The sequence below is a fragment of the Lynx rufus genome, unplaced genomic scaffold (assembly GCF_022079265.1).
Source record: "Lynx rufus isolate CCGP_SWC_20201006 ecotype Redwood Valley unplaced genomic scaffold, mLynRuf1.p SCAF_13, whole genome shotgun sequence".
In the NCBI taxonomy this organism is placed as follows: Eukaryota; Metazoa; Chordata; class Mammalia; order Carnivora; family Felidae; genus Lynx; species Lynx rufus.
Genome location: NW_025814827.1, coordinates 12573630 through 12599825, shown reverse-complemented (window position 1 = coordinate 12599825; position 26196 = coordinate 12573630). Strand labels below are relative to the sequence as shown.

The 26196-nt window shown below is 37.1% G+C and overlaps 1 protein-coding gene across 11 annotated transcripts in view; it reads right to left on the bottom strand.

Annotated features, from left to right (window-relative positions):
* HERC1 (HECT and RLD domain containing E3 ubiquitin protein ligase family member 1) overlaps positions 1–26196 on the bottom strand; it is a 194808-nt gene that overhangs the window by 151262 nt on the left and 17350 nt on the right. The window contains exon 1 of one of the 11 annotated variants that reach the window (XM_047074982.1): positions 5953–6036. The exons of the other annotated variants lie outside the window; for them this stretch is intronic. The gene's annotated coding sequence lies outside the window, so the exon portion shown is untranslated. Of the gene's footprint in view, positions 1–5952; positions 6037–26196 lie in introns of those variants that run through there. 11 annotated transcript variants of the gene reach the window in all.

Genomic DNA, 26196 nt, shown 5'->3' with positions numbered 1-26196 from the left:
GGCCAAAAGACTGAACACAACTTCATAGAAGATTTATGAATGGCTGATAAGCACGAGAGAAGTGCTCAAAATCATTATCAGAAAAATGCAAGTTAAAAACACATCCATAGGAGATACTATTACACATCCTTAAGCATGGCTGAAATTCATAAGACTAACAATACCAAACGTTAGCATGGATGTAGAGTAACCAAAACTCTCACAAATCGTTTGCAGGAGTGTAAAATGGAACAACCACTTCAGACAACCACTGATAGTTTCTTATAAAACTAAAAATATCCCTACTCAATGACCCAACAATTTCTTTCCTAGGGATTTACCTAAAAGAAAACATATGTCCGTAAAACAGACTTAAATAAAAATATGGTTACCCCTAGAAGGTAAAGACATGAATAAACTGGGAAGGAGCATGAAGGAGCTTCCTGAGGTGAATATTGGATTACCCAAGCATATCCATTTATCAAAGCTCAGTAAACATACATTTAAGATTTTTACATTTCACTGAATGTGAATTTTATCTCAATAAACAATGAATTCTAGTTGATATGCATACTGAAGTATATTTAGGGGGCAAGTATACTGATATAATTTATTTTGAAATGCATCAAAAATTGAGATGCACTGATGTATATCTTTATATATATATATATCTTTATACATATCTATATATATATGATAGGTATGTGATAAAACAAAAATAGTAAATTAGTAATGGCAGAATCTCAGTGGCAAGTATATGTCTGTTCATTTCAAAATCTTTCAACTGTGGGGAGCACCTGGCTGGCTCAGTTGGTACAGCATGCGACTCTTGATCTCAGGGTTGTAAATTCACATTCTACCTTGGGTTTAGAGATTACTTTAAAAAATCTTTAGGGACACTGGCTGGCTCAGTCGGTGGAACACAGGACTCTCATTCTTAGGGTTGTGGGTTCTAATCCCACATTGCGTGTAGAGATTACTTATGTTTGCAATTTTCATCATAAATTACTGCAGGGGAGGTGGAGACTAAGTCTGCAAAAAGGAAGTCATTACAGTTGGTAGTAGAAGAACATCCTCAAATACTGAAGGGCAAGTTGGTAGAACATCCTCAAATACTGAAGGGCATTTCATTTTCATGATATAGGTAAATCTTCAAGAAAAAGCTCATGTTATAGAGATCCTAGGCCATCTAAAGGAGTTTCTTATTTCTCAGTACGCCCTGTTAAATTCTAAATATAAAATCTGATGATACTTCCCTTCTCAAGCTTATGATTACTATGCTTAATTATCTTCATTATATACTCAAAGTATGTACTTAGGAAGGGGGGGGAAACATAAGCCTCCTCCCACTTCATTTGGTAATTATTTATTAAACATTGTGCAGAGGATATAAAAGCACCTTATTTACCTTCATCCCTGCAACCCATAGGTAATTTTGTTCTTTTTAATTTTGCTAGTTTGATAGCTATAAATGGATATGTTGTTGCTCTAACTTCAATTTCCCTGATTACTAATAAATCTGAACAGCTTATGTTTATTGATCATTTCACTACACTCTTCTGGGAAATGTTTGTTCGTGTCCTTCTAGTCACGTATTTTTCTATCGGGTTATCTTGTCAACTTGTAAAAGGTTTCTGTATTCTATCAATGTCCTCAAAATACAAGTATTTCTTCTAAATCTTTTTACATACACATACATCTCTTTTATAGCTCTTGCTTTCCATCTTCAGTTAAAAGAGTACCCACACACACTCATACCCAGATTACACATGAATTCTGGATTATGTATTCACCTGGACTTTCTTGAGGTATTTTTGTTGTTTTTACACCGGTCTTTAATCCACATGGAATTTAAATAAACTCTGCATTCATTTGGAACTGTAACAAGCTCTACATGTAAAAGTGGTTCCAAGTTTACTGTTTCCAGGTGTATGGCCAGTTATACCACCACAATTTAAGTAATCCAGGACTTCCAAGATGGCTGAGGCCAATGCAAGCTGAATGAGTATTTCCCCAAATTTCTTTCCATAACAATAAGAAGGAAAAATTCTATTCTACACAAAACCACACACACAGCATAATTTGAAGATACAGAATTTGAAGAAGCAAACTGCAAAGTAACTGTGAATAAAACAGAAAAATCACCAATCTCAGTGTACACACTGTTACTTTTAGGTTTTGTGGAAGCAAAAGCAGACTAAGAAAAACTGTACAAAAGACAAAAAAGGAAGTACAGTAAAGGGCCCACAGGTGATTTGGAATGACTGCCAAAGAAGTTATATCCACACTAAATCTGAAAACACTACAAATGTGTCCAGACAAATCACAGACTACAGGAACTGATTTAATTTAAAGAGTCAGACGGGATTTAAATGAGCAGGTACAATTTTAAAAAGACGGGTAATTTAAACGAGCATTCCTGGAAAAGCAGAGGGGAGGGAAAAAAAGACAAACAGGAAGAAGAGAATCACCTTTTTGGCAACTGGGTGAAGGGTAAAAGAAAAAAGGAGGAAATGTTTACGGTTCTGAGAGAGAGGACAACCATAAAATTGTCAACATAACAAAACTTCACTCAAACAAACCAACCAAAAAACCCCTCTAAAGTACTTGGACTTTGCTATATTAACAGAAGAGGGTGACATTAAATTAAGAATATTATAAAATACCCAATACCATAAAAATGAACAAGAGAAAAGTCCATACAAAGCTACTGTAGAAAATCAAGAAAGAAAATTTCACATATAACTGATAGAAATCTTTCAGACAACAAAAAAACAAAAACAAAAAAAAATACAAGTTAATAATCTAAACAAAATTAAACACACTGAAACATACGAAGGTACAAAAAAAACTGAATTGGAAATTTAAAAACAAAGCAAGAACAGACTAACAAAAAAAGGTTTAAAAAAAAGGAAAGAAAAGAGAACACAAGGGAAGGAAGGGAAAGAAAGGAAATCATAAAAGAGGGGCACCTGGGTGGCTCAACTGGTTGAGCATCTAACTCTTGATTTCATCTCAGGTCATGATCTCAAGTTTGTGAGTTCAAGCCCTGCATTAGGCTCTGCACTGACAGCCTGAAGCCTGCTTGGGATTCTCTCTTTCCCTCTCTCTCTCTGCCCCTCCCCGACTTGTGCTCTCTCAAAATAAACAAATAAATAAATAAAATGACATAAAAGAAAATAAAGAGTCAGAGAGAAATTAGCAGAAACAGAAGACAGGCAAAGGAGGACAGCTGTACTATTAACTACCTGAAGAAGTTTAAAAAAGAGAGTGTGTGCAAGCTGGTTTTAAAGCTACAAGCCAAGAAATCTCACCAGAAACAAAGAATTTCAATCAACACAATAAGGGCTCACAATTACCTGGGAAAATTATCCCAGAACAATCAGTTTTAGGACATTAACCTAGTTAAGCTATTAGATTTCAAAGATAAAGATAAATAATCCTCAAGACCTCCAGGCAAAAAGATTCAATAACTTTAAAAGGCAAAAGAATTAGGGGTGTCTGGCTGACTCAGGCGGTAGAGCATGTGACTCTTGATGTCAGGGTGAGCCCCATGTTGGATGTAGAGATTACTTTAAAAAGTAAATACAGTAAAAGGCAGAAGAATTAGACTGACATCACATATGTTGAAACCAACCAAATAGCACAGCAACAGCTTTTGTAAAGCAAAAACAAAAACAGGAAATGCAATGAAACAGAACCACACTAATGATGGGAGACTTTAATATACCACTCTCAGTACAGATGGATCAAGTGGACAAAAATAAAGAAACAGAAGATCTAAACAACAAAATAATTCACTCTTTTCCCATTAATACAATCTATTTCTGGATTCTCTACTCTGGTCCACTTGTTCATTCTTAGGCCAACAGCGACTTTATTACAGTGGCTTTGTAACTGTTTTGATGGATGGTAAGACAAGTCCCTAACCTTTAAAATTATATTCAGTCACATGCTACCTCCCTCAACACATTACTAATGTTCTCATTTGAATTACACTGAATTTATATATTAATTTTCAGAAAATAGACATTTCGGGAGCACCTGAGTGGCTCAATCAGTTAAGCATTCAACTCTTGATTTCAGCTCAGGTCACGACCTCAGTTTGTGAGTTCAAGCCCTGCATCATGTTCTGCACTGACAGCATGAAGCCTGCTTGGGATTCTCTGTGTCACTCCCCGCTCCCCTCCTTGCTCACGTTCTCTCTCTCAAAATAAACCAACATTAAAAATAAATTAAAAAATTATAATGCTAGAATAACCAAATGTGGTTCTTACACATGAACAGACATATTACATTAGAAAATATCAAAAGAAAAGAACTGAGAGTCCAGGAGATCCAAGTATATACAAAAAATTAGTACATGATAAATGTTGGCATATGATAAAGGTTTTAATCCTAATGAATGCATATACACTACATCCCAATGTGTACAAGGCCCCATGTTTAAGGATTTTCAATACACTCTCATTATAATAGGGAAAAACCAAAACATTCATCAATAGGGAAGAGATAACTAAAATGTTGTATATTCAAATGATGCCAAAGTATAAACTTTATACTATAAAAAAGTTAACACATGCAATTCAACAAAAATAACATAATTTTCTAATTATCAAAACAAGACTTAGTGTTTAAGGAACACAAAAAACAACACTAGAGGAGCTGTACTGCATAAGTTAACAGTAAAGCACCAGGGGCACTGGCTGCTCAGTATGTAGAATGTGAGACTCTTAAACTCGGGGTTGTTAAATTCAAGCCCCATGTCAGGTGTAGAGATTACTTAAAAAATAAAATGAATTAATTAAAAAGGGGGGCACCTGGGTGGCTCAGTTGGTTAAGCGTCTGACTCTTGATATTGGCTCAGGTCATGATCTCATGGTTTGGTTCGTGAAATCGAGCCCTGCACTGGGCTTGTGCTGATAGCATGGAACCTGCTTGAGATTCTCTCTCCCTCTGTCTCTGCCCCTTCCCTGCTTACTCACACATGCTCTCGCTCTCTCCCAAAATAAGTAAGTAAACGTTAAAAAAAAATTGGAAAGTAAAAGCATCAAAGTCAGCCAGGCTGGCTAAGTTTGAATCTAGTCTACATTACTTACTGGCTATTAACCAACGCCAAGTTCTAGGTTTGAATCTAGGCTGTTATCATTTACTGGCTATTGACCAAGGCCAAGTTCCTTAATTTCTCCAAAGCTCCAAGTGCTTTCTGTAAATTATAGGATAATAAAGAGAACCCTCTATGGTTATCACGCATACAGAGTTCTTAGAATCACTGCCTGAAACATAGCATACACTCAATAAATGTAAACTGCTATTATAATCATTATTATTTTGTTCCTTATTGCTATCTCTACCAAATATTGGTTATAGATATATGTGGAGATGTATATAAAAGTTTTTTTTTAAAGATTAGAAGGACAGACACCCCCCCCAAACTCATGACAGCGATTGCCTAGGGGGGATGGCAGGTGTCCAACAAGACATTAACTTTATTTATGTTTCCATTCTCTTATTTTTAAATTGATCACATAAACATGACAAAATTTTAACACTGTTAAATGATGGCAGAAAACAAAGAAGAGTCCTTTTTTATTCTTGTACTTCTCTTCAGTCTTAAATTTTTCTCAAAAAAAGGAAAAACAAAAAAGCTTGTATGATCATACTGTTTTCAATTATAATATAATCAAAATTTATCATCACTGTCCCATTACTGTTTTAATTTTTAATAGGCTTGTTTTCACAAAAAGCATTTTAACAAAAAAAATCCTAAAAATTTCTTTTTTTTTTAAGGATTGATTTTATCTATCTTGTTCTAACAGTAACACAGGTTTGGAAAACAAAAATCAAATAACATAGGTTTAATAGCGTTTATCCTTTCTCATGCATACAGAAATCTGCAGTTATAGGACAAATACCGTAAAGCTGATATATTCATCAGCATGCTACCTCAGACACTGTGATAGTTTTACTTACAATTTGTCATTCTGCATATGTATTACACATAAATAAGAGAAACATAACTTCCGGGTATATTCTGATGATGTATTCTGTAAAACAGAAAAATGAATCATCAGAGCAAGATTTGCCAAAGACAAGGGGATGATGCCTTATGAACAATTCTGATCAATGGAGAAAGGTTTAAACAACAAAATACTGCAGCAGACTAAACACTTTCAATAAAACTTTTGAAGTACTGGATAAATTCTACCTAGTTCTTTTTTTAATACATTATGTTGTAGGCAAATAAAAAGATAAAAAAACAATTCATCAAGGGTGTTCAAATTACAAATTCTGGTTCCTTCAGTGCTAAACCACTAATAATAAACTAATATCCACTGGGATGTCTCCATTTTTCAAGCTATTCAAGCCATTCACATCAGCTACAACCCAAAGATCCTCTCTAAACGTGAAAAATTAGAATACATTAAATTTCTCCTTCACTTAACACAAAATATAAAGTTAGCATTTCTTCAAATACTAACTATAGTATTTGAAAACTATAAAACTTCAAAAACTATAAAAGCTAGTTTCCAATCATCTGTTTTGAAACCATATTACCTACTTAGCTATAGAATCTCCAGTGTTGATGTCCTACAATTGTTCAAAAACAAAGCAAAATTGTTTATTTAATCAACTTTCTGATGTAGTTTTATTACAAAAACTGTCTAATTGGGGCAAGGTGCAGTAAGTGATAACTGATTTAATTTTTTCATTTTCCCTGAAACTCCAAGAAAGTATATAGTAGGTTCACAAAGTTTATATCTTTGTATTCAATCAACCAACATTTTCAAATCTTAGAAAGTCACAAGCCAGTTTATCAACCTCCTACCTTAGCTACAAACAAGACACGCATGATTCAATATATATAAGAATGGAATTAGGAAATTAAGATGATACTAGCCAAAAACGGCCTTGGGCAAAAATGCTTACTCCCAGAGCACATATGAAAAAATAAGAGAATCGAATGAAATAATCTCCAAAGTTCCTTCCAGTTTTAAAATACTATGGACCTTTATATTTAAAATAATCCCCTCAAAATAAAATAAAACCCAAATGTTTAATAACATTCAAATTTGGATCCTACTACACTCTACCCACTTTTGGAAAGAATACAAAAACACTGCACTAGGTTACAGTATACACCAAATTATTTAATTTTTTAAAAGTTTTATTTATTTAAGTTATCTCTACACCCCATATGGGGCTTGAACTCACAACCACAACATCAAGAGTCACAGGCTCTTCCTACTGAGCCAGCCAGGTGCTCCCCAAATCATTTAATTTTTAAAAATTTAAAAATTTATTCCATATTGCTCCTGTCTTATGGTTTTTTATGATAATTAAAATATCTGAAATCTAATAAATGCTTAAACTCTAAAGACTTGTTAATTTTAAATTTTAATCAAATTTTTTAAATTAAAAAAATTTACATTAGAAACTACTGGCTTTAGTCATATTTCAGTGCCCTTATCCACATGTTAATGTCAATTGGATCTTGAAAAGCAGGGTGGGGGGGAGGGACTTACATAATTTGATAAGATCACATATAAGGTAAATGTCAGAATAAGGATTTAAACACAAGTCCCCAGAGTCTGAAGCTGAATGCAATTTCCACAGTCCCATAGTATCATTCCCTGGAAAAATTAATTCTAAATGCAGGCTAGCTTTAAGAATCAAGAGTGAGAGCTTGACAAAATACACATGTGCAGCTCCCCAACCATAACCTACCCCACCGAAGAATTTCTTTTGAAGAAGTGTGATACTGCAATCCCCCATCTTCACCTTTGACATCAGTGCCTAAGGATGATAGCTGTGACATTGTGATTTACAATAAGAAATACATTTATAGGGGCGCCTGGGTGGCGCAGTCGGTTAAGCGTCCGACTTCAGCCAGGTCACGATCTCGCGGTCCGGGAGTTCGAGCCCCGCGTCAGGCTCTGGGCTGATGGCTCAGAGCCTGGAGCCTGTTTCCGATTCTGTGTCTCCCTCTCTCTCTGCCCCTCCCCCGTTCATGCTCTGTCTCTCTCTGTCCCCAAAATAAATAAACGTTGAAAAAAAAAATTAAAAAAAAAAAAAAAAAAAGAAATACATTTATACTTGGTTTTTGTCCCAATTTTGTCCCCAATCCTAGCAGAAAGCTCCTAAAACCCTTGGAATTTGCTGTGATGTCTTTTGTCACATTAATGAAGTGACTTGGGTGCCTGAGTGGCTCAGTCAGTTGAGCATCCCACTCTTGATTTCCGCTCAGGTCATAATCTCATGGTTCGTGGGTTTGAGCCCCTCACTGAGCTCTGTGTTGACTGTGCAGAGCCTGCTTGAGATTCTCTTTCTCTCTCTCTCTCTCTGCCCCTCCCTCGCTTATGCTCCCGCTCTCTCTCAAAATAAATAAACTGAAAAAAAGTTTTTAAAAATAGAGAAGTAACTTTTGGAAAGTACCTGAGGATAGGGGCTAGCTGCCAGTGGAGCCAACCATGTGACTAGAGGGTAGGAACTTTCAGTCCCACACTCTAACCTCTGGGGAGGGGAGAGTTAACTAAAGATCGACTTCAATCATCACTGGCCAAATATTTAATCAATCATGCCTCTGTAATCAAACCTCTCAAAAAGAGGGAGGCACTTGGCTGGCTCGGTCAGTAAAGTGTGCAACTCTTGATCTTGGGATTTTGAGTTTGAGCCCCATGCTGGGTATACAGGGATTACTTACAAATAAAATCTTAAAAAGCAGGGGCGGGGCGGGGGGAGGTATAGAGAGCTTCCAGGTTGGTGAACACATGGAGAGTCAGGGAGAGTGTCATGCTCCAAGAGGGCATGGAAGCTCTGCACTCTCCTTCCCCATACCTTGCCCCATGCATCTCTTCCATCTGGCTGTTCCTAAGTTATATCCTTTTATGAATAAACTGGTAATCTAGTAGGTAAAATGTTTCTGAGTTCAGTAAGTCACTCTAGCAAATTAATCAAACCCAAAGAGGGGTCGTTGGAACCTCCAAGCTATAGCCAATTGGCCAGAAATACAGGTGACAACATGTACTTGTGATTGGCATGAGGGGGGTGGTGGCAGCCTTGAAGGACTGAACCCTTAACCTGTAGGACCTGACACCATCTCCAGGTAGATAGTGTCATAGTGAGTTGAATGGCAGGACGACAAGCTGGTGTCCAAAAACTGCTTGGTTTTGTGGATAAAACCCACACATCAAAAGTGTAACTGGGATCAGAACTATACATCTAACTGAAAATTCTCTCTGTGCTGACCCATTATGGTAGCATCCTTACTCCGCTCCCTGGTTAACAGGTTCTCCCTCACTCTGTTCATCCTCCATCTTTCTACAACTCTTATGCTCTTGTTTCAAGCCTCAAACAGCCATTGGTTTACCAGGTAAAGGCCAACTGCTTTACCTCCTTACAATTAGGAATTTAGGTACTTCCTCAGTTTATATTCTTCTACCCTCTCCCATGCAAGACGTTTCAGAACTTGAAAACTAGGCTAATTCTCTCACAGGATACCTCTCACTTTGAACTGTAATTAGAGTTTTTTCACTCTAACCCTAATAGATAATACACTCCCTTGGATGGGGACTCCATCTTACTCAATTTTAATTCCCTAGCATGCAACCTAAAAAACTACAGTGTTTGTTAAATTAACAGATTAATTACAACTAATGTCTACATTTAAATAATATTAGCTACCAAAAGAGTAACTTTCAGACAAGTTAACTTTAAATCAGTCAGTTAATGATTGACTAAAGGCCAATTTAGGGAGTTGTACAACTAAATTACAAACTGTAATTCAACAGAGACAACCTCTTTTACCTACCTTTTTCCTCAATTCAGGGCTGATACATGACAAGTCTTCAAGAAATGGTTGCTATTATCATTATCATCCCCAACCATAGTTATAGTTACTATTCATATATTATCTATACCCAACCCCTAACCTCAAGTGTAAAAGTCTAAAACAACTCAAGTCTAGAAGTATAGAACTTTTAAAAATGTAGAAGTATTCAAGTGTGTCTGAATTATAAGTATAATATCATTCCTTGCCCCAAGTATCCAAAGGAGGCAATGATCAGAAAGCCCCGGAAGTTATTACGTATCCTCGGGGAGCAGTGGAGGTCAGAGTTATGAGAAACTGGGGACTTTGAAAGCAAAGAAAATAGAATTTGAGCAAAGATAAGATGGAAGGTAATGAAACAGTAAAATACTACAAAATGACAGTATTTAATTAACAAAGATAGCTGCAAGCAAGACTAAAAATGCAGAGAAGCAAGATCAGAGAATTTCTGAGAGCAAATTTCAGGAGCTATTCCTAAGTCTGGCTCAAGATTCTGTGAAACCAAATGAAGGGAAAACAAACCAGAGGCTCATCTCAATTGACTCAGAAAACACATTTCATGGGAAAAACAATCAAACTAAGAACAGAAGGAAACTACCTCAATGTAATAAAAGCATTATATGAAAACCCATGGCAAACATCATACTCAATGATAAAAGCTTTACTTACAGCAAGGATGTCTACTTTCACCACTTCCATTCAACATAGTACACATTCTAATGAGAGCAATTAGGCAAGAAAAATAAATAAAAGGAATCCAAACTAGAAGTAAAATGAGCTCTGTTCACAGATATCTTACATGTAGAAAACCCTACTAAGTCCACACACACACACACACACACACAAACTGTTAGAACTCATAAAGGAATTCAGCAAAGTAGCAGGACACAAAGCCAACACACACACACAAAATCAGTTGCATTTCTGTAACTAATGATGAACAATCTAAAAACAAAATTATGAAAACAATCCCAATTATAATAGCATCAAAGAGAATACTGAGGAACTAACTTAACCAAGAAGGTGAAAAACTTATACAATGAAAACTATAAAACACTGCTGAAAAAAATAGATGTTGAGAAATATTCTCTCCACTAAAGTATATGTTTTATTTATTTATTTTTTAGTTTATTTATTTATTTTGAGAGAGACAGAAACAGCATGGAGGGGGCATGGGAAGGCGGATGCAGAGAAAGAGAATGAGAATCTCAAGCTGGCTCCACAACACTGTCAGCACAGAGCCTGACCTGAGGCTCAAACCCACAAAACCAGGAGATCATGACCTGAGCTGATACCAACATTTGGAACCTTAACCGAATGAGCCATCGAGGTGCCCGTTTGTTTTTTTAAATAAAAAGTTAATCAATTTAAAAGGGGGAAAAAAAAACATTAAAATTTTCTCAGAAGCTTTTCAATAGTTTTACTCTAAAAAACAAAATCTGTCCATAGTTGTTAAAAAAAGCCAAGAAATGACCTCTCTCCCCTGCTCTCCCTTCTACAAGTTATCTCTGAGATATTTAATTCCTGGAAGGAGTCATGCTCCTCCCTTTCTACCGCAGGACACTTGCACATGAAGTTCTCCCTACTTACAGCCTGCCTTCTCCATCCCACATTCTTTCACCCAGTTACTGTATAGTCATAAGATATCAGTTTAAATAGTACAGGGACATACTGGGTACTCCATAATTGCTAGTTGAATTAAATGTCACTTCCTCAGGGAAGCTACCCCTGACTCCACCCATAAGAGATCAAGTCCTTCTTTTAAAATGCTCACATAGTACCTAGTACTTACCTTCTCAGAATTTTCAATTTGCAATTAAGTACTATTTGTGTGAGTATGTGTTTACTGTTCTCTCATACTAGTCTACAAAGTCATGAGGGCAAACATGCTTATATCTCCAGTGCTTAGCAAAGGTAAAGCACATAAAGGGACCTCAGTAAATATTTGGTAAACTGTGCTGAGCAATATGTGTCTATGTAATTCATTATTTACAATCTAATTTAAACCCAGATATTATTTTACTCTGAGCTGATATATAACAGAAGTATTTTAAAAGAACGGATTCCAGGGGCTCCTGGGTGGCCCACTCAGTTGAGCATCCTACTCTTAATTTCAGCTCAGATCATGATCCCAGGGTCATGGGATCAAGCCCCAAGTGGGGCTCTGCACTGAGCGAGGAGTCTACTTAAGATTCTCTCTCCCTTTGCCCCCTCCCGTTAGTGCACACTCTCTCAAATAAAAAAAAAATTATAAATAAACAAACAAACAAACTGATTCCAAGGATGAAGGTACCACATGCACAGACCACATGAATTCTGTCTTCAGTCCATTTCTGTCTCCTCTTCTCACTGTACATAATTTTTGGAATAATTCCAGCTACTCCCAAGGCTTTCACGTGCCTCTCATATGCTAATGAAATCTAGTCCAAATTTTTCTCTCCTGAGCTCCAGACCTGAATATCCACTGCTAACATAATATACCCACTAAAATGTCCCAAACGAATCTTAAATTCAACATGTTGAAAACTGAACCTGTCATTCACCACCACCCCCTGCCACACTCACACTCATCAATAAATTTATGAAACTCTAAATTTATGAATTTAGAGATTCATAAAAGAAAAACATCAATGAGAATACTTATTAACGGCATTATCAAGGAAGTGCAGAAGGGACAGCCCATCTGCAAAGTTCTGCAACTGAAAATTAAGTGCACATTGTGATCCAGCTCTACCTACCCCTGCCCCAAGTAGTTCCCTTCTGGAGGGTTTTACTAGGCTGACTTATTTTGGCTCTCATTAAACCATACAAATTTTCAGTGTTTAGCTACACAAAATTAAACAGCTGATAAAAAGGAAAAAACTTCTTTTTTTGTTATTATCCCTATTTAGAAAGTGAGTACACTTAGAAAAGGAAGAGACTTGCTGAGTTCGCTGGCAAATTGTTTTGCTACATCAATAATGAGAACTAGTCAAATAAACCAGGAAGCAGACCTGCTTATGCAGCGAGTAAAGAACTATAGGCAAAATCAAATCAAACTAATGGGTTTTCGCTTGTATTCAAAAACCACCAATTCACAATCCTGATGAACCAGCGAAATGCTGGCAAAGAAAAAAACTGCTGTTGTCTTGTTTTATTTTGTTTAATTTACAGTAATGATTTATACGACTGAAAGACAATTGTTCTTTTTTCTATTCATGGTCCAATGCACAAATCCAAATTTAATTATGTACATAAATTACCAAATTCACCAGTGAAAAGTGGGGCTGGAAAAACTACCAAAGGACTGGAAAATAAACCAAATAGCACTACTACTATCTTTGTAAAACTGAAATAAATGAAACAAGCTGAAGGATTTGAGCACACGGGTAGACTAAATAGTTCTTACAGGTGAATTTATCAAATAGTGAAGCTTTTTTTTTTTAGTTTGTTTGTTTATTTATTTATTTATTTATTTATCGAGAGAGAGAGCACGCATGCACACACAAGCGGGGAGGAGCAGGGAGAGAGAAAGAATCCCAAGCAGCCTCCTCACCGTCGGTGCAGAGCCCAACGAGGGCAAGATCCCACGGAACTGTTAGACCATGACCTGAGCCGAGATCAAGAGTCCGACACTTACCCAAATGAGCCACCCAGGCTCCCCAAATTGTGAAGTTTTCTAATGCTCTACTCTCTAGGTGAACAGAGCAGTAACAGTAGCTAACATTCACTGAGCACTTTCTTTTTTTTTTTTTTTTTTAATTTTTTTTTTTTCAACGTTTATTTATTTTTGGGACAGAGAGAGACAGAGCATGAACGGGGGAGGGGCAGAGAGAGAGGGAGACACAGAATCGGAAACAGGCTCCAGGCTCCGAGCCATCAGCCCAGAGCCCGACGCGGGGCTCGAACTCACGGACCGCGAGACCGTGACCTGGCTGAAGTCGGACGCCTAACCGACTGCGCCACCCAGGCGCCCCATCACTGAGCACTTTCTATGTGACAGGCACAGTGCGAAACCCTTTACATGTATTATCTTATTTAATCTCAGAACAACTCTATAAAATACTCTTGTTATTCCCATTTGCCAAGAAAGGAAATGGAGGCACAGAGAGGCTAAATACAGTTTGCCCAACGTCACAGTGCCAGGAAATGATAGAGTAAGCATGCAAACCAGAGCGGTCTGACACTCAACCACTAAACCACTAAATCATGCTGCTTCTTATCACTATCATGGTGGTTTCACATGTCCTATATCACTTTAAATTTAAAAAATTAAAAACCTCAGAAGGTTTCAATGAATCAACAGTTCATTCTCAGAGTCCTATTGCAATGATAATACCTGTTCTTCCTAGCACTCTCTCAAGATCATTAAATCATCCCAATCAGGTAACAACAACAACAAAATAATTTTCAGTCCTTATCAGAAATTTGCAGGATAGAAATGCAAAGGACTACCACACTGAGATATCACCTCACGCCAGTCAGTGTGGCTAAAATGAACAAATAAGGAGACTATTAGATGCTGGAGAGGATGTGGAGAAACGGGAACCCTCTCTCACTGTTGGTGGGAATGCAAACTGAGGCAGCCACTCTGGAAAACAGTGTGGAGGTTCCTCAAAAAATTAAAAACAGATCTATCCTATGACCCAGCAACAGCACTGCTAGGAATTTACCCAAGGGATAAGAGGTGCTGATGCAGAGGGGCACTTGTACCCCAATGTATATAGCAGCACTTTCAACAATAGCCAAATTATGGAAAGAGCCTAAATGTCCATCAACTAATGAATGAATAATGAAATTGTGGAATACACAATGGAATACTACTTGGCAAGGAGAAAGAATGAAATATGGCCTTTTGTAGCAACATGGATGGAACTGGAGAGTGTTATGCTAAGTGAAATAAGTCACACAGAGAAAGACAGATACCATATGTTTTCACTCTTATGTGGATCCTGAGAAACTTGACAGAAGACCATGGGGGAAGGGAAGGGAGAAAAAAAAAAAAAGGTTAGAGAGGGAGGGAGCCAAACCAGAAGAGATTCTTAAAAACTGAGAATAAACTGAGGGTTGATGGGGGGGTGGGGGGGAGGGGAAAGTGGGTGATGGGCACTGAGGAGAGCACCTGTTGGGATGAGCAATGGGTGTTGTATGGAAACCAATTTGACAATAAATTTCATATTTAAAAAAAATGCAAAGGACTGAAAATAGCAAGACAATTTTGACAGAAAACAAAATTGAGGAATTTCCATTATGTGTCTTTAAGGCTTATTATAATACAGTAATCCAGACATGTGTATTGGCATCAAGATAGATCAACAGAACAGAACTGCAAGTCCAGAAGCAGACCCACACATACATGGCCAATTAATATTTAACTAAAGTGCCAAGGCAGTTTAACGGGAAAGAGAAATCTTCAACAAAGGGTGCTGGAACAACTGGATATACATACGGGAAAAAAATGAACTTCAACCCTAATTTCATACCATCTACGAAAATCAACTCAAACTGGTTCATAGACCTAAATGTAAGAGCTAAAACTATAAAAATTTTCTAGAGGAAAACATAGGAAAAATTCTTAGCAACCCTGGGTTAGGCAAATATTTGTTAAATAGGACTCAAAAAATTGATACATTAGACTCCATCAAAATTAAAAAGTTTTTCTCTTCAAAAAGCACTGTTAAGAAAATCAAAAGGCAGGCCCCACACTGAAAGAAACTATTTGCAAAACATATACCTAACAAAGGACTTGTAGCAAGAATACATAAAATGAACCCTTGCAATTCAATAGTATGAAAATTTTTAAGTAGACAAAATATTTGAACAGACATTTCACCAAAGATCTATAAACGGCCAAATAAGCATAAAGAAGATGCTCAACATTATCATTAGAGAAATGCAAATTACATGATGATTCTATTACAAACCCACTAAAATGGCTAAATTTATTCAAACAGATAATACCAAGTATGGGTGAGGATGTGGAACAACTAAAAATCTCATAAACTGCTGGTGGTATGCAAAAGGGAAAAGTGTTTGGCAATTTATTATAAAACTAAACATATACTGTACTTACCATATATGCAGGAATTCTACTCCTTAAGGATTTGCCCAGAAAAATTAAAACACATGACTACATAAAAACCTACACCTAAAAGTCCAAAGCAGCTTTATTCATAACTGCCAAAAACTAGAAATTCAAGTGTTCATCAACTGACAGAAAATTAATAGTCTACCAATACAACAGCATACTACTCAAAAATAAAAAGTAATGTACTGATACAAGCAAGAACATGGATGAATCTCAAAACCACTATGCTAAATGAAAGAAGCCAGATACCAAAGACCACATAACTATGCCACCATATGTGTAAAATCTAGAAGAAGTAAAAGTATAATGATAAAAAGCAGATCAGTGGTTGTCAGTGACTAAAGGAATAAGAGCAGATTAACTGCTAAGAGGTACAGGGGATGACTGGAAATGGACTTTCTGGGGATGATGAAAATGGACTATATTGTGATTATGGCAGCAACAAAATGACATACATTTGTCAAAATGTATCAAATTATTCACTTAAAATGGTGAGTTTTATTCTCTACTAATTAAGCCTAATTTTAAAGCTGACCTAAAACACACAAACAACAACAAAGAAAAAACCAGTAATTTACATGCCTCTTACCACCTTTTGTCCGCTTAATGCCCTAAAGTCCTCTTTTTCTTTGCAATATTCGTTTTCTTTCCTCTTTTTTTTTTAACATCAACCATTTCTGTTCATTACTAAAGCTTAACTCATCGTCACTATACAGATACCTCCCAAATCCATGCCTCTGGCTAGCACCTCTGCAGAACTCCAGTCTTTTGTTTCCAAATGTCTGGTGCACATTAAAACGTCAATGCTTCCCACCCTCAATTCATCATATCCAAAATTAACTTCACCACCTCTTCCCGCTTCCCCATCTCCTCATGCTCCCTTTCCCCTCCCCTATAAAACTTTACAGAACCAGCTCCTTCTGATACATCACTCAGGTATCACAGTCAAAAACTGTAGTGTAATCTTTGACCCCACTCTGTCTTTTATGCTCTAGCCTAACTTTCCCTTCTCCCCACACCCCTCCCACCACCACCTTTATAACCCGCCCTTTATAACTGCAATGAGCTCCTAAGGAATCTCTGCATTCCACTGCATCTACCTACTTCTGCTAGATTAAAGCTCAGTTCTAACCAATTAATCACTGCCCATAAAGAGGTCAATGGCTCTACCATTTCCTATGAAACTGAATACAAACCATCTAGAGGGAGCCAAGTCTGCCTTCCAATTTCATCTTCCACAACTCCCCTATACACATCCTAATCTTGAAAAAGCCAAACACTCCCCACCTCTGTGCTTTTGTTCATGCTATTTCTTGTAACCGACTGTCCTCATCTATCTAACCTTTACCTGTCATGATCCAGTTCTCTTTCAAAGGCCAATCTCAAAGGTCACCTCCTCCATGAAGACTTTCATGTTTTATTCACTCTATTTAACAATACAGAACTCATCACTTCCCCTTCTAGACTCTTGTAACACTTTGCTTACACATATTATAACACTTGTCACACTCTGCCTGATGTATTATTATTTGTATATTTGTCTTCATTACCACTAACCCATTCACTCTAGAACCAACCAGACTTAAGCCTTTCAAAACTGGTACTCTGTACTGCACCCTCTTTGTCCCTTTAAGCCAGTGGCATCCTACCTTTCTTGTTGCAGAGGCTCAGAACTCTCGGTAGTAGAAGAATTTATTGTGAGCTAATGAGTCTACAAAGAAATTTAAAAAGTATATAGCCCATGAGGGGCTACAGAGAGAAATCAAGTAAGAGATTGCATTCTGCCTTTTTTGTTGTAAGTGGAAACTCTGCCTGGAGAGAGATCTTTTTTTTAATGTTTATTTTTGAGAGACAGAGAGAGAGAGACGGACAGAGCGTGAGCAGGGGAGGAACAGAGAGAGAGGGAGACACAGAATCCGAAGCAGGCTCCAAAGCTCTGAGATGTCAGCACAGAGCCCGACGCAGGGCTTGAACCCACCAAACTCGAGATCATAACCTGACCCAAAGTTGGAGACTCAACTGACTGAGCGCTACCCTGGTGCCCCTGGAAAGAGATTTTTTTAAGGAGGCCCTCAAAATCCACCAAACCAGATCTTCCTGCATAACATTCCTCTGCTTACACATATACCGTAATTTAAAATGGGTCCTGGACTAGGCATTCTCTGTTTTTTTTTTTGTTTTTTTTTTTTAATTTTTTTTTTCAACGTTTATTTATTTTTGGGACAGAGAGAGACAGAGCATTAACGGGGGAGGGGCAGAGAGAGAGGGAGACACAGAATTGGAAACAGGCTCCAGGCTCTGAGCCATCAGCCCAGAGCCTGACGCGGGGCTCGAACTCCCGGACCGCGAGATCATGACCTGGCTGAAGTCGGACGCCCAACCGACTGCGCCACCCAGGCGCCCCTAGGCATTCTCTGTTTGACCTCAGTCTCCCCAAACAAACTTAATCTCTATTCTTCCATGATCTGCTTTGTACCTTTTGAGGCTGACCTCTAGGATTATACTGTCCAAGCTCCCCTGGCTTCCAGGTGGGTTAAGCCAATGAGAGGCACTAGAAGGAAATCAGAAAATGAGAAGAAAAAGAAATGGCAGTCCTTATTTCCCTGGCTCTCTCCCCACCTCAGAACCCGTTCCTTTATGGCCACAGGTGCTATCCACTAGCTTGGTGTTCACTGTTTCAACTCTCATCAGGGCTTCAGTCTTCCTCCTCTTCTTGACCTCTGGCTTAAAAGTATCAACAACTTTCAGATATTATTGAGCCTTGAGAACTTCACAATCCCTTGTTGCTTTCCTTAAACTTACCCACCCAAACCTCTATAACTAGTCTATTTATTTCCTGCCAGGGCCCTGAGTGATATAGCTCCCTGGACTTAAAATTCCTCACTCTGCCTTTCAAGGTTTACAATCCACTGTTCCCTCCAACCTATCAAATCTTAACCATCGCATGCTCCTTAGCAGTCTCCTGTTCTAGTCAGGCAGGCATCCCTCCCAATCCTTACCATCTGGAATGTATTGACCCCTACCTCCATACCCTCAGTCATGCTGTTGCCTGATAGATGGCCACCTGTCCTCTCTACTTAACAAATCCTGTACTTCTTCAGATAATTCAGATCCTACCATCTCCTCCACCTCCCGCCCCCCCCCAACACACACACAATTAAACCTATTCTTTTCTTTAAGTTTATTTATTTTTAGAGAAAGAGAGAGTGCATGGGGAAGGGGCAGAGAGAGAGGGAGAGAATCTCAAGCAGGCTCTGCTCGGCACAGAGCCTGACTCGGGGCTTAGTCCTATGACAGAGAGATCACAACCTAAGCCAATATCAAGAGTCGTGTGCTAAACCGACTGAACCACCCAGGTGCCCCATAATTAAACCTGTTCTAACAACCTTAACCCAAGATTATCTTTTGCATGTTGGAATTTCCATGTCTCTTACATAGAAGAGCTTTGAAAACTAAAAACAAATGCTAGATATTGCACTGTATAGTCTCTAATTGTTAACCACATATCCTTCAAAGGGAAATAATTTGAGCTATTTTAAGTCCTTCTTTTATATTCCACCATGGAAATTAGAATAACATTAGAAATACAGTAACTCTTGTTGACGAAATGTAATTTACAAAAATACATTCACCATAACATTCTAGTATAAAAAGTTTGTGATACCAAGCCAGAAACAAATTAACTATGTTTTTAATGATTCTATTTTCAAACTATGGCTGCTATCAACCTCGGGGTTTTTAGAAGATCAACACACTATCTAATGAAAGAATCTTTGAGAACAAAAGAGTAAAGCAAGTTATGAATTTGTCAAGTTCAACAACCTGTTATGCAAATAGATACAATTAGTCCAGAAATACGAAGAGAAATGCACATGCAGGATACCTTAATTTGTAGTTGGCCAGTGAACCAGACAATACCCTTCAACAATAATAGATTTTCAAGACACATGAAGAGACTAGTGGTCTTCATCATATACCGTTTGTAGAAAAAATCTCCTCCCCCGTCTTTGGACCATCAATTTGCTGGCATCTAAAGCCAAGTCACATCAATCATAATATCTTTTGGTAAATTTATCCTGACTGAATTCCCAGTGACATATCCAATTTACACTTCAAGAACTTATTCTTATGAGGTTCCCTAAAATAAAAAATAGAGACATGGCTAAAATGCAAGAAAAAGGTACTATGGCTAGTTCCTCACACAATCTCAGAATATGTGAATGTGATTTTGAGGAGAAAAAAAATTTTGAAGATTATATGAAAGTTCTACTGGTATCAAAAGACATTGAAGGGGGTGGCCTTAATAGTACCAAATGCTAACTGGCTTCAAAGTAACTTTTTTTTTTTTTTTTAAGAGAGAGAGCGTGCACACCAGCAGGGGAGAGGGGCAGAGAAGAAAGAGAATCCCAACAGGCTCCAGGCTCAGTACAGAACCCGATGGAGGGCTCAATCCCAAGACCCTGGGACCATGACCTGAGTTGAAACCAAGACTCGGACACTCAACAGAGTGAGCCACCTAGGGGTCCCAAAGTAACTTCTTTATCTCTTCATCCAAAAAGAAAACAAACAGAGGGATGTACTCCTAGCATATTCACTAATGAACTAAAGTCAGTCCTATATGCACACTTTTTTAAAAATCTCTGTAACTATGTTAATTTTAACAAAGGCATTCCAATTTATTACTACTAAGAACTTGAAAAGAATGTGCAAATTTATACACAGTAGGAAGGTCTACTACATACACAGCCCAGGGCTCCTGCAGAACTCAGAACCCAGAAGAGAATAAGTATATGTAAAGAACTACAATACAACATGCTAACCCTGAATAACAACGTTACGAAGCAGGAGCTATGGAGAATACTAAGGGAATGAAGAGAAGGGCAGAATAGTGAGGACACAACAAACACCCCAAAAGTTGAAATATGAGGGCCTAAAATAAAAGATCAGTAAGGTATTTGGCTTGTGAGAAGATGAATTTTAAGCATATTGAGAAGGTATGCTTAATGAGACTAGGTTCAATCAACATTTTCACACTGCAGTTTTAATTTTAAAAAAGGCACTGCTTAAAAATAAGAAATATCCTATTCACTGCAGCCTTGTTTAAAATAGCAAAAGAAAAAAAACGGTAAAAAATGAAAAGGGATACAATTTAAAGTCCACCAATAAGAATCTAGTCAAATGAATTATATACATACACTGGGATTCAAGGTAATCATAAAAATGAATGAGGAAGATCTACAATTACCTGGAATATATTAAATTGGAATGATAAACCATGACATATTAAGTTTAAAAATACATTAAGATGTAGACCAAGCAATTCCACTCCTAGGTATTTATCCAAAGAAACTGAAAGCAGGGACTCAAACAGATATTTGTATACCCAAGTTCACAGCAGCATTATTCACAACAGCCCAAAGGCGAAAACAATCTCAGTGTCCATCAACAGATGAATGGATAAACAAAATGTGTTACATATATGCAACGGAATATTACCCAGCCATAAAAAAAAAAGGAAATTCTGATATATGTTACCACATGAACGGACCTTGAAAGTATTATGTTTAGTGAAATAAGCTAGACATAGAAGGACAAATATGATTCCCCTTTTATGAGGCACCAAGAATAGGAAAATTCACAGAGAAAGTACCACAGAAGTTACAGAGGCTGTGGGGGAGAGAAAGAAGGAATTATTACTTAATGGGTACACAGTTTTTGTTGGGGATGATGAAAAAGTTTTCGATATAGACAGCAGTGATGGTTACGTAACATTGTAAACACATTTAATGCCACTTAATTGTATACTTCACAAATGGTTTAAATGATAAATATGCTACATATACCACAATAAAAAAGATGTAGAACAGTCTGCAATGCCTGTCATTTTTGTAAAAAGAAATAAAAATGAGAAGATATATATGAATGCATGACTGGAGGGGTTTAGAATTTCTGACAAGATACATAAAGAAACTGGCAACAGTTAATTCTGGAAAAAACTGGAAAGTGTAAATAGAGAATGAATGGTAGACATGCATTTTCCTGTGATCTCCTCTGTACCACGTGAAGTTTCTTACTATGTGCATATATTAAGAATTTTTTTATTAAAAAAAATTATTATCCACGCAAGGATAATCTTCCCACGGATGTTAAATCCATTGGGAAACGTTGTGGGAGAAATGATTTTCACACAATATCAAAATACCACCCCCTAGATTGTTTACTAGTTGCACAAGGGAAAAAAATGTTCATTTATAAGTGATCTAGTAGTAGTCACCATCTTAAACAAGTGATCAAACTCAGCATCACTTATAATGGAAAAAGGGGGCATCAAGTGCCTCCTGAGGTGATGTAAGAAGTACACAGCACCTATGCAGTGTTCATGCAATTAATGTTTAACCTGAATATATAATAATAAAGAAACAATCAGCAAATTCAGATTGTAGGACATTATATAAGACAAACGGCCTAGATTCTTCAATAAAGTTAACACCGTTTTAAAAAAGGCAGAGGACTGTTCTAAATTAAAAGAGACTAAAGAGAGGTAAAACTCAAAAGCAATAGGTCAATGTGACTGGATCCAAGATCAGGGAAAAAAAAAAAAAATAGAAAAGATATGAGGGAAACTAGAAAAATTTAAATACAGACACTGCATATTAGATGATAATGAGCTCGTGTTATTTTCCTTAGGTGTGACAAAGGTATGCAGTTATGTTGAAGAATGTCCTTCTATTTAGGAGACATATACTCAAAGCGTGCAGGGGAAGTATCTCGGTGACTACAACTTACTTTCACTTAAAGCAAAGTGTGTAGTGTGTGTGTGTGTGTGTGTGTGTGTGTTTACAGAAAAGGAAAAAAGCAACTTCAGCAAAACATTACAATTTTTGAAACTCGGTGAAAAGTGGTATATGGATGTTTTCGTATAATATTCCTCAACTTTTCAACAGATTTAAGAAATTTTCAAAATAAAAGTTTGGGGAGGAGGGCAGGAACAGCTGAACAGGAACAGTGATATAAAGAGAAAAAGAGGGGCGCCTGGGTGGCTCAGTCGGCTGGGCGTCCGACTTTGGCTCAGGTCACAATCTCACGATTGGTGAGTTCAAGCCCCGCGTTGGGCTCTGTGCTGACAGCTCAGAGCCTGGAGCCTGCTTCAGATTCTGTGTCTCCTTCTCTCTCTGCCCCTCTCCCACTTGTGCTCTGTCTCTGTCTCTCAAAAATAAATAAATGTGAAAAAAAAAAAAGAGAGAGAGAAAAAAAGATTATCTTTTACAATAAAAGTGTTCATAAGAGGGATGCCTGGGTGGCTCAGTCAGTTGAGCATCTGACTCCTGATTTAGTCCATTCAGGTCATGATTACTGGGTCATGGGAGTGAGCCCCACATCAGGCTCCATGTTGAGCATGGAGCCTGCTTGAGATTTTCCCTGTCTCTCTCTCTCTCTCTCTTCCTCTGCCCCTCTCCCCCACTCACACGTGCTCTAAAAAAAAAACAAAAAACAAAAAACAAAAAACCTGTTTAATATTTTTAAAAGTATACATAAGAGTTAAATAATAAGCATTAATATTCCATAATTAACCATGTCCTTCCTGATGGAGCATATGTGATAAACTCATTTATTCCCAGGAATATCTGTTCTAAGCAAATCTCATGTTTAGTTTCCTTGCTACATAATCATTTTCCTTTAAGTAATTACAATGATATTATCTCTTTAAATACAAGAGTTCGATTTATAAGTCTTACTCAAAAAGGAGCAGACAGAAAGTTCCCATAAATATCAACACTAAGTTGCCTATTTTTCCTAGAAGGAAGATAAAAGCCAAGCAGCAAGATGGCAAGTTTACTTCAGCGTCTGCTTTATACAAACTGCATAGAAGGAAGCTAAAAGGCGGAGAATAGCTTGGGTTCAAGAAAAAAGAGAAGGCAGAGCTTTCCATCACTTAAATCTTCAACTCACATCTTCACTGTTTTAAAACAGTATGAATTCCTGTATCAGAAAACATCCAGGCAAATCTCTATTATAACATGATTGGATGCAAATTACAGCAGGGAAAATCCAAATAAAACTGATTTGGAAATGAGCTTAGCTATCCGAATATGTGTTCAGTCTTGAGAATTCACTTATAAATAAAACAATGAAGTCATACTATGAAGACCTGACTCAGAAGGGAATGGGAAGCTTTTCTTGTTCCCTCCTTGACTACCTCCCTCCTGCAAATCTCTCAGGTTGATGGAAAACAGAATTTGAAAATAAGTCCATCCCTGTGGAACTAATCAAGTTGTACACTTACTCTATGTATATTTCTATGAATTTATATTATAGTTTGGTTAAAAGTTTTTAAAACATTTTTTAATGAAATGCCTAGGCTCAAGTCTACAAAAACATGTAAAGGACCTATATGCTGAAAATTACAAGAGACAAATTAAGGAAACCAAAGGAGATCTAAATAAATGGAGAGACATGCCATCTTCCTAGATTTGAAGACTAAATATAAAAATATCAATTCTCCTCCAAAGTGATCTATAGATTTAATGTAATACTATAGACAAGTTTATTTTTTTAAGATTTTATTTTTTAATTTTTTTATGTAAACTCTACTCCCAACGTGGGGCTCAAACTCAGAACCCAGAGATCAAGAGTCACATGCTCTACCAACGGAGTCACCCAGCCACCCTTAAACAAGCTTATTTTAAAATTTATACAGAAAGGAGAAGGCAAACCCTAAGAGACTCTTAACTATAGAGAACAAACTGAGGGTTGATGAAGGGAGGTGGGTGGAGGGATGGGCTAAATGGGTGATGGGCTTTAAAGAGGGCACTTGTGATGAGCACTGGGTATCATATATGTAAGTGATAAATCACTAAATTCTACTACTAAAACCAATACTATACTATATGTTAACTAGATTTTAATAAAATCTTGGAAGAAAAAAATTTACATAGAAAGCTAAAATTGTAAGCCTTACCATCAACTTAGTACCAACAAGAAAATACTGAAAGATATAAATAAAATATAACCCAATCCTCACAAAGAAAAAATTTTTTAAAATTAAGACCATCCCAAAAATGTGCTTGGGCAAACAGACTGATTAACAAGGGAAATTACTAGATGCAGTCAATAAGCAAGATTTGCTAAAGCCCTGACTTCAAGTACAAAAATCTATCCGCAACACAACAGGCTCCTTTCCTCTCCTCACCACTCCAAAAGTACTGATAATCAGGGGCACCTGGGTTGCTCAGTTGGTTAACCATCGGACTCTTGACTACGGCACAGGTCATGATCTCACGGTTCATGAGTTCAAGACCCACACCAGACTCTGTGCTGAGGGCACAGAGCCTGCTTGGGATTCAGTCTCTTCTTCTCTGTCCCTCCCGTGTTTGCTCTCTATCTCTCGCAAAATAAATAAAAATATTTAAACTTAAAAGAAAAAAAAGAGCCATGCTTTATCCTTAATGTTTACCTAAACATTAAGGTCTGAGTTACTTACCTTTTGATCCAGTATATTGTGAAAACACATTTTTCCCCCAAATTCTATAATAAAATGAAGCTTTGTCCTACGCATTGCCTCCCTAAATTAACATAATCCCAAACAGGTTTTTTTTTTACCTATTCACCCAGCCTTTACTAACAGGTCAGCTATTAAAGTATGTGTGGGGTGTGACTATACATCCCAGTTTGCCCAAGATATTACCATTTTATGCCAATAGTCCTGCATATACCCTTTTATGATGGTAGAGGCAAAAGACCAAGCACCAATGGATATTCTCTTTTAATACAGTATTTCAGGTTATAAAACAATATGTATAGAATTTTGAAAAAGTTTCATATAAATGATCTAGAAAAAAAAATCTGGAGAACTACACATTAGAATTTAATAGTGGTTACTCTGCGGAGTTGAACAGTTTTTGCCTTTTGCTTTGTATTTCCCTATACTGTCTAAAAAAAGTATTTTTTTACAATAGCATGTATTATCTTTCACACTTTGAAGGGAATTATTTCCATTTGTTAAAATGTAGCTTTCTTTCTGACCAAAATCCTCATCTCATTTCAAAAGCACACACTATTCATTAATATATTTTATTCATCAAGAACTGAGGCAATGTGAGACAGATACATAAAGAGACAGAGAGAGTAGAAAACTTTAGCTTTTAAGATGCAGAAATCTAAATTCAAGAACCAGTCTTGCTGTGGAAAATATAGTACCTACCTACTTTCAGAGTTGTTCAAAGCATCAAAGGAGAATCCATGTGAAAGTATTTTAATACAATACACTAATATAAGCTATGATTATTACTACAAGCACATGAACAAACTATGGAAACTCAGA